The 9888-nt window shown below is 43.2% G+C and overlaps 1 non-coding gene across 1 annotated transcript; it reads right to left on the bottom strand.

The window, feature by feature from the left end:
* On the bottom strand, positions 1 to 2555 carry LOC102728475 (uncharacterized). Its single transcript, XR_014142577.1, has 3 exons — positions 2404 to 2555; positions 2031 to 2096; positions 1 to 98 (listed from the first exon to the last, which is right to left on the bottom strand). It is a non-coding gene; the product is annotated as an uncharacterized LOC102728475 (transcript).
* Positions 2556 to 9888: the final 7333 nt, after the last annotated feature.

Below are 9888 nucleotides of genomic sequence, written 5' to 3'. Positions count from 1 at the left end.
CCGGATGTCACTCAAGTTCTTAGGTTCCCTTCTCACTTTTGGCACGAGTGGTACCCTTTCAACAAATCTAAGCTTGGGCTTTTCAGGAATGGAGACATCTAAAAGGAGCACAGACAACCAAGAAGAAATAAAACCACACATCTCAAAGGATCCATTTTCTTCCTAGAAAGATTTATATCAATCAAGTGGAAATCTTAAAGTTACCACTGAAAAGTACTTTTAAAAGTACATTAGGTTTTCCCTGCGGATGCTTTTTTATTGACACCGGAATCTCTGGGTTATGATGAGTATTAATGGAGAGGTTTCTGAACCTTTGAAGATAGTATAACCTTCAAAGGAAATGCTCTCTGCCTAACACTAGAAAAGAGACCATCTGGGAATGTACAGAGATTAAGACTGTCACAGATAACACTGGCTAACTTTTCTTTCCCCCAATGTTTACTAAGTGCTAGACATTGAGCTGAAGGCTTGATGTGCAGTATCTCAATCTTTAAAACAACTTTATAACCCTGATAATTTTTTAAGGCTTCCCTTTTTAAAAATGTTGACCTTCTTAAAGTTTAACACACATAATCAAAGGGCCAAATAAAAAATGTACAGGTCAGGGAATTATCACAAAGTGAATGCATAAACACACCCACATTAATGGTCACCCTGCTCAAGAAACAGAACATTAGGCAAGTACCATTTTAAATCTCCATTTTATAAGAGGAACCTGAGGCCTAGAGATGTTTTATAATCTGGTCTAAGCCATCCAGTGAAAACAGCAAAGCCAGACAGTATGACTTTTTTTTTTTTTTTCCAAATACTACACAGCCTCTCTGGATGTTAATAGAGGTGGTGGAAAGAACACCACATTGTCCATGAAAATACCTAAGTTCTGCTCTGCCACATTCTTGTTAGGAAACCTACAACCTAGGAATCCTTTGATCTATGGTGTATTTCTACAGGGGCTTTTCATGCTGGCACCTGTGCATTTCCCACAATGTGCAACAGCTTACTATGTGGAGGGCGGGTGGATTGAAATGCACGCCAGACACGGTACATCTTTTTCATGTCGGACATTCCGACAAACTGGGGAAAAAATTAACTTCTAAGTCATTTAAACATGTCTATGGTAAAGGCATGGCTTTATCATGGAGTCAAATATAAAACAGGAGTCTTCAGGAAATACCAAATTATCAACTGGCTAACAGGCTTATAGAAACTGCCACCTGCTCTCCTCCACTTTTTTTTTTTTTTTTTAAGATTTTATTTATTTGAGAGAGAGAGCGCGCACAAGCAGGGGGAGCGGCAGGCAGAGGGAGAGGTAGGCTCCCCGCTGGGCAGGGAGCCGGATGTGGGACTCGATCCCAGGACCCCGGGATCATGACCTGAGCCTAAGGCAGCCCCTTAACCGACTGAGCCACCCAGGCATCCCTCTCCTCCAGCTTCTATAAGCAGTTATAGAGAAATTTAGTGATGCTGTCTCTCACCTCCAAATCCGTATGTACTTCCAGAGCATTCAGTAGTTTCACAATTATTTGTAGAAGATAAAACCCTCTGAGGTCAAGAACACTTCCGTATTTTCTGTTTGCTTGTTTTTGTTTCTTTTTTAAGATTTCCAATATATTAAAGACATGGTAAATTATATTTACAAAACTGTGGTCTATCTTAACGTTTACACTTAACAAGTGAATGCTTTTCACATATAGTTATATGACTGCATACATGTAACATCCTTTAGGGAGAACATCAAAAGTTCAAATTTGATGGCAATGAGCCCTGGCTCGGGGTGGACCAGCGCCATACAGTGGGAGGCCATAGGGGAGATACCCCATTACACAGTTGCTCCGTAACAGCAGGGACCTTTGTGGGCCTCTCGTCCTCTGCTATATCCCGACCGTTCACAACACTTCTTGGCATACAGCATGCCCCCGATACATATTTACTGAGCGAGTGAACGGAGAAGAGGAAGCAGAAGAACTCGCCTACCCTCTTCCAGGTCCCATCAGAGAAAAGACAAACACGAAAGTGACAAGAGTTCTCACCCTCAAAAGTCGGCACCGGGAGCAGCGTCTTTAGGCCAGCACTGGCGGGCGGGACGGCCCAAGAATCTACAAAGGCAAATCAAATTAAAATCCGAAAGCGGTAAGACCTGGGCCTGGTACGACCCAGACCAAAGTCAGTCCTAACGGAGTGCCTTGATGGTGGGCCGCGGGTTCCGCTAAATGGGCTCACAGGCCCAGCACCAAGCCCCACCCCAAGGAAGCCAGCAGGGGTCTCCGGGCGTCGACCCCCCGCACGAGTAACCGCGGCGAGGGAGCGCGGCCCCTACTCAGCTCTGCGGCAATGGTCGGCGGAGCCGCCCAGGCGCCGCACTCGGGGTGGGGACGTCTTCTGAGGGACCGAGGGCCCCCTGACCTGACAGCCGCGCTCTAAGGAGCGGCGCTCCGGCTCGAGCCAGCAGCCGCCACATGGCCACGCGAGTCCGGCCGCCACGGGATCCCCAAGGCGAACGCGGCGACTCCCCGCACCTGACTGGGCCGGAAGTTGCGTTCGCAAGGGTCCGTTCCCCAGAGAGTCCCGGCGGAAGCGGAAGAAACCGGGGCGCGTCGCCTGCGTTCCCGCGCCGGCGTGTGCTAGCCACGCCCAGCGCCGCTTCAGGCTTCTGGACGTCTCGTACACTCCGGGGTCGCTCGCTCGCTCCCTGGATGCGGGCAGGCGGGCGGGTGGGGATTTCTGCGCTCTCCTACGCTGAGCGCCGTGTTGAGAAAGCCTGGCTTCCCCGAGCGGGTCGTGTGTCACAGAGCACTGCTTTACGCCGCTTCTCTAGGGGGCAGCTCAGAGACATTAGGAAAAGCCCACTGATTGACCATTGTTTGAGCTTTAGTGGGCTTGCAGTATGTTAGGCGTTCAGTACCTCGTCACTGCGTGTGGTCCTTTAAGGAGTTCAGGGGATAAGGAAGTCGTGACACCCATTTGCAGATAACATACCGAGGGTCAAAGGATTTAACTTACCCAGGGTCACACAGCAGGAAAACGGTAAGATCAGAATTTGAGTCTGTGTCACTCCAGGGACCCCAGGGACTGGGCTGTATCAAAACTTGATTATCAAGTTAAAATAATGCACGACTCTTCTGGGAGGATGTTGGGAAAGTTATTTTTATCCGTCTGAAACGTTTTAATATTTAGAATGAGAGAGGATCTTTCCCCAAGCTTCTAGGACACAAATGGGATTAACAAATTGAGACCGATGTCTGTTGTATTTAAATCACGCTAAATCTGTGCGTGGTCTTTCCCCAGAGATTAATTTCATAAATGGCAACAAATAAAACCTGTAATGCTTGCAAAGCTACTGGGAGAACTTTCTCTGTCCATTGTGTTAGGCACTTCTTGATGATCTGCACACTGAAGCTGTCTCAAAAGAGTTAATGGATTTTATTACAGCCAACCATTTCTGTCCTTTTGGAGCAGTTCTCTGAAAGGGTTTAACTGTCCCGCCTCCCAAGCCAGTGTCAGGTTCTAGACAGCTCTTCCCTGCTCCCTTCCACCCGAAGTCGGAGATCTGAATGTGCTCAGGCATTTAGAAATCTCAAGCTGAATATTGTGTAATTTTGTTTTGGATGGAAAGTAAAGTGTCAGAACAATCTCTTTGATTGGTCTCTAAGTCTTTTGGTGCCCTCCTCCCCAACTTCCACCTCGTTTATTTTAAAAGAAAAAAGTGAATTCAGAGTTTTACATTTAAATAGTAACTATGACAAATGATGTCTATTTTTCTTTGCAAGAGTTGTGCCACCTACAATGGAGGACACAAAGAGGAAAAACCAGTGATCCTATTCTTTAGGAATTTATGTTTAGGTAGGGACAATATGATGAGCATACAATTGCTAATGTTGAGATATCAGAAGAGAAATATGAATAAAGCGTTGTGAAAATGGTAGGAGGGACGGGAGGTCTTACCTGGTCCCTAAAAATGGTTTTCCCTCCTTCCAGTTCTCACAGCTCTTTATTTACACTTCTCTTCTGATAGTTCTATTGTATTTATTTGTAGGAAACTGATGTTCTGGGATGAAACGATTTGCCACACAGCTAATATGATACAAAGTAGGGATAAAAACCTTGCTGTTCTTACTTTTACGGGAATGGGTTTGCTAAAATCTCCCAAAAGTTGGTCTTCAGACCACCTGCATCAGATGTTACTGAGACCTTCATATAAATACAAGTATCTCGTCCCTACATATTAAGTCAGAAACTCTGAAGGTGGGGTTCAGGGATTCCTATTGTGAACTAAGCCCCATGGGTGATTCTAATGCCTAAGCAAATTGAGAATCAGTCCTCTGAGCACTTTGAAAATTTAAAAAGCAGAGTAGAGCTGCAAAGCATTGTTTTTGGATCGTGCAGGTCTATATCCACTGCGATTTGTATTTTTTCCCATCTGTATGAAAGTTACCTGGCATCTCAGTTTTTAATCTTTCTTATTTTAAAATCACAAGATAACAGAAACCTGTAGCCTAGCCTAGTTCCAGGTCTGGTTGTTGACGTAAATGGCACCCACACACTTGTTGTCTGTGTCTGTGTACGCGTGTGTGTGCCCACTCTCTCATTTTAATAAAAAGACTGGGTTTTTGCTTATCAGATTCTAATCATAATATCATAGTGTAATAAGTCACCATGGAACTTCCTCACCCCAGGAAGCCCACAGAACCTTCTCAAAGGGCTAGTTAGTATTAGCTTCTTCATCGGTTTAGCTTCCATATGGTGTAGATCATTTCTAAAAGCAATGATACTGACGTGGTGTTTTGGAGTCCGGGAGCAAACAGTCAGGAAAGATTTCTTGAGATGTTTTCAGTGCAGAAAAGGTGGTTTTTGTTAAAGCACGGGGACAGGACCCGTGGGTAGAAAGAACTGCACTGGGGTTGTGAGCAGTGACTGAATATGTACCTGCATGTTGGGAGGGGGTTAGGGATAGTGTCTCTAAGGTTTCCAGGAGCTTGAGGGGTCATTTACTACTGTCTAGCAAAAACTTAGTCAGGAGACCCTTCAAATGTAGATCAGTGGGCTAATGATGATGGCTGACATATCTTGAGGGTGTAGGGATAAAGGAAGTTTCCAAAGGGATTGATCTTCACCAACAATGTATCAGAGTGCCTATTTATCCTTGCTGAGTTTCCTTGCACACCTTTGTTTAGAGCTCTGCCAATATGAAAGGAGAGAAATGATATCCAATATTATGTTTATAACAGGCTGTTAAAACAGGATTGTGTCTGACTCAGCTTTGCCTGAAGCCCCAGTGTATGCGGTAATCCTCGCATTCCAGAGTGAGGTGCTGGGCCTTCTGGACAGGATTGATTGATTGATTTTGGATTTTATTTATTTATTTGAGAGAGAGAGAGAGAGGGAGAGTGCGAGCGATCAGGGGGAGGTGCAGAGGGGGGAAAAAATCTCAAGCAAACTCCATGAGCTGAATGTGGACTTGATCTCAGGACCCTGAGATCATGACCTGAGCCACAACCAAGAGTTGGAACCTTACCGACTGAGCCGCCCAGGTGCCCCCTGGGCAGGACTTATAAAGGAGGTGGTAGGAAATGGCTTTGTTAATTCTTAGCTCTCCATTTTCTTCCAGCCTGTAAAAAGCACTGGGAGGATCAAGAAAAGAAGTAGAGACTGGAGATTACATTAAAGATTTCTTTGGACAGATTTGTTGGTATATTGTGAATTCCACTCTCCCTCTCTAATGGCAAGGTATTGGGGTGCTCCATCAAGCTTAATAAGAAACATTTCAAGGCACTCAGCTTGATATGGGACCTCTGTTTGAGGGGGATTGATGTTTGACAAAAGTCTATGTCTGGAGGTTTGATGCAAAGTAGAGGGCTGCCATTGGGAAGTAGTTACATTTCCATTGGTGGTGGGTCAAAGGTGTGCATACCTTGTTCACCAGATGTGGACCCCCATGCAGTGTGCCGGTTTAGAGTTTTCTTATATCTCGTCTAACAGGACCCCACTGAGGATCAAGGACAAAGAAGCTGGAAGAGATATGATAATGGATGTCCAGGGCCTGAGGGAAGACTTGTATGCAACCAGCCAGTCATGCAGCAGAGATGAATTTGCATGCATCAAGATATCCTCGGCAGTTAGGGTATGTTGTGTGTGTGTGTGTGTGTGTGTGTGTGTGTGTGTTTCTCTGGAGAATCCATAAAGCACCCATGAGAGAAAGAGTATACTCTATACTGGGAACTGAGTCAACTACTGTTGGGTGTTGTATCATTTTACTAGGGCTGATGTAACCAAGTACCCCAAACTGGGGGCTTAAACAACAGAAGGTTATTGCGTCACATTTCTGGAGGCCTGAAGTCTGAAATCAAGGTGTCAGCAGGGTTGGTTCCTTCTGAGGGCTGTGAGGAAGGGGCTGTCCCAGGTCTCTGTCCCGGGCTCATGGATGGCCATCTTCTCCCTATCTCTCTTCCCATAGTCTTCCCCTTTATGTGTGTCTTTGTGTCCAAATTTCCCCTTTTGATAAGACACTAATCTTACTGGATTAGGGCCCACCCTATTGACCTCATTTAACTTGATTACCTCTGTAAAGACCCTTTCTCCTAATAATGTCACATTCTGGGGTACAGTGGATGGGGGGTGAAGGTGGGGAGTAGGGGGGTGAAGGGGGTAATTGGGGCTCCAACACATATTGGTTGGTGGGGGGGAGGTGGACATACTTCAGCCCTTATCAGGTGCTATGCCTGTCAGTCATCCCAGAGAGGTCAGCAACAGAGGTGAGAGATGAGGGGTAGGGAAGGATCCTACATGACTGGTAAAAGTGCAAAGTGAGGAAATAGAGAACTTCCTCCCCCGGCTGCCATTTTGTTTCCACTACAATCACCCTATCCAGAACAGGACTGAACTAGCAGAGGGGTGCAGCTTCACCTTTAGATGGAATTCAGAATTGTGACTATTACACAGTATTGGACATTTTAATTACTGAAATCAGAATGTTTTCTTTTTTCCTTCTTAAATCAGAGAAATGAGCAGAAACCCCTCCAGCCTTACAGAGTTGGTTTGGAGTTTGGGTAAGCAGGAACAGGGTAAGCTAAAGTTGATTTTTTTTCAAAATCTTTTTTTTTTTTTTAAGATTTTATTTATTCATTTGAGACAGAGATACAGAGAGAGAGAGAGAGCATGAGCAGGGAGAGAGGCAGAGGGAGAAGGAGAAGCAGACTCCCCGCTGAGCCAGGAGCCCGATGCGGGGCTCGATCCCAGGGCCCTGGGATCATAACCTGAGCTGAAGGCAGACGCTTAACCATCTGAGCCACCCAGGCGCCCCTAAAGTTGATTTTTTTTTAAAGATTTTATTTTTATATACTCTCTACCCCCAATGTGGGACTCGAACTCAGAACTGCAAGATCAAGAGCTGCAGGCTCCACGGACTGAGCCCTCCAGGCACCCCTAAGGTTGATTTCCAATAGTATTCTCTGAGTCCTACTTCATATAATTTACACACTGGTTATACATTAGTTTGCAATTTTTCAATGACTAGTAATGATGAACTTTTTCTCCTACCTTTGTTCTCATGTTTTTGTCTATTTTTTCATATGTGTGATTTGCTTATGTACTTTCTCTATGTTTCAATTGTACTGTTTCTTTTTTTATAAATTCTAAATGCTTACTGTATATTAATTATATTAACCCTTGTTTGTATATGATTCAGTTTTTGTTTACAGTGTTCATTATGTCCTTTAATTTTTTTTGAGGTAGGACCATTCATAATTTTCATGCAGTAAAATCTTCCAGTTATTTTTTTAACAGTTTTTGACTTTGATAATATGCTTTATAAGGCCAAAAGTAGGGATGTAGTATAATACTTTTGTCAAGTCGAAAATTCTCATTTAATATGTGATTTTATGGGGCGCCTGGGTGGCTCAGTCAGTGAAGCGCTGGACTCTTGATTTCAGCTCAGGTCATGATTTCAGGGTCATGAAATGGATCCCTGCATCAGGCTCCGTGTTGAGCGTGGAACCTGTTTAAGATTCTCTCTCTAATGCATGCTCTCTAAATAAATAAATAAATAAATAAATACAATCTTAAAAAAATATGTGATTTTATCATACGCTAAATTCCCACGTAATATTTTTTAGCATTTTATTCCATTCCCATGTTCTCCCTGATCTGAAACCAGTGCTACACTGTTTTAATTATCGTGACTTTATTACATATTTTTATATTTGGTCAAATTCACTTTGCTTTCCAAAAAACATCATGGCTGTTTGGCATGTTTGGTCTTCAAGATAAAATTTGGAACTATTTTGTTCTATTCTCTCTCCCTTTCTATTTTTATTTTCTTGACCAGGATTCTTGTTGTTGTTGTTCCTCTTCTTCTTCTTAGAAATCTCAAGTCATTTGTGCTTCTGAGCAAGATTCTTTGTCATTTCAAAGAATTATAGGATCTCAGTTGGAAGAGGCTAGAAGAAGCTCTCTTTAGTTCCTCTTCCTTATCAGGGTGTTATCTTCAATTGTGAACTTGGTATAGGTCATTCGTATATCTAGTTAAAGGAAAGTACAGTTGGGTTTGGTAACAATCTTCCCTCCTCTCCCCTGTATCTTCACAAAAAACAGTTATGGAGAAAATGGACCACTTCCCTGAAGGAAGTTTAGGCTTTACCAGCCATGTCCAGTAGAGGTCGCAAAAAACGCTTATGAAAGTCCCTGAAACCATAACCAAACCCATGCTTGGGCATTATGCGTTATGCAAAATAATGAACACACATAGACTACATTTTATTACAGTACTGCCTCAAAGTGGAATTGCAACCTGTCATAGAGCCATTGTCAACCTGCTCGCCTGTCCCCCACCTTTGCCAATACAAATGAACACACCCAGTTAATTGCAAAAGTTGGGGGGCAGTGTTCTCTCTCACACCCCTTCCTTTCGTTGCCCAATTTATTGTTAAATAAAAAAGTTCATCTTTGTTAAAAGTAATTTTTCCCATTTTCCAGTTGCTCAATTATTGTATTGAATGTAGAAAATGTAGACAATAGAGAAACAAACAAAATCGGTCACCAATAATTCCATCACACAGTTAACCACTCTAATACTCTGGAATGGATGGCATTAGAATGCATCATGAATGTCTTTCTATGTCAGCAAGTATTTATATTCAATACAAATTTTACTGACATTTAAAAAAATTAATTTAATACAGGTGCCTGGGTGGCTCAGTTGGTTGAGCATCTGGCTCTTGATTTCGGCTTAGGTCATGGGATCAAGCCCTGTTCCAGCTCCATGCTCATTGTGGAGTCTGCTTGGGCTTCTGCCCCACCCCCACTCTAAATAAATAAAAATCTTTAAAGAGCTAGGTTTTATTGTATTTCATACTTCTTTTAAAAAGTTAATTAACTTTTAAAATAAAGTATAATTAACATACAGTGTTATATTAGTAGCAGGTGTACAATATAGTGATTGAACACTTTATACATTACTCAGGGCTCATCACCATAAGTGTACTTTTTTTTTTTTAAAGATTTTACTTATTTACTTGTCAGGGAGAGAGAGACTGAGCACAAAGAGGGGGAGTGGCAGACAGAGGGAGAAGCAGGCTTCCTTCTGAGCAAGGAGCCCAATGCAGGACTCAATCCCAGGATCCTGGGATCATGACTTGAGCCAAAGGCAGACCCTTAACTGACTGAGCCACCCAGGTGCCCCTCCATAAGTATACTTTCAATCCTCTCCACCTATTTCACCCATCCTACCCCCTCCCTGCTCTGGCAACACCAGTTTGTTCCCTGTAGTTAAGAGTCTGTTTTTTTGTTTGTCTCTTTTTCTTTGTTCATTTGTTGTTGTTGTTTTTTTAATTTTATTATATTATGTTAGTCACCATACAATACATCATTGGTTTTTGATGTGGTGATCCACGATCC

Source organism: Leptonychotes weddellii, unplaced genomic scaffold (genome assembly GCF_054177405.1).
Source record: "Leptonychotes weddellii isolate Sample4059 unplaced genomic scaffold, ASM5417740v2 HiC_scaffold_6828, whole genome shotgun sequence".
Taxonomy (NCBI): domain Eukaryota; kingdom Metazoa; phylum Chordata; class Mammalia; order Carnivora; family Phocidae; genus Leptonychotes; species Leptonychotes weddellii.
The sequence above is the reverse complement of the archived record's forward strand: the minus strand, read 5'-3'. Positions and strand labels throughout refer to the sequence as shown.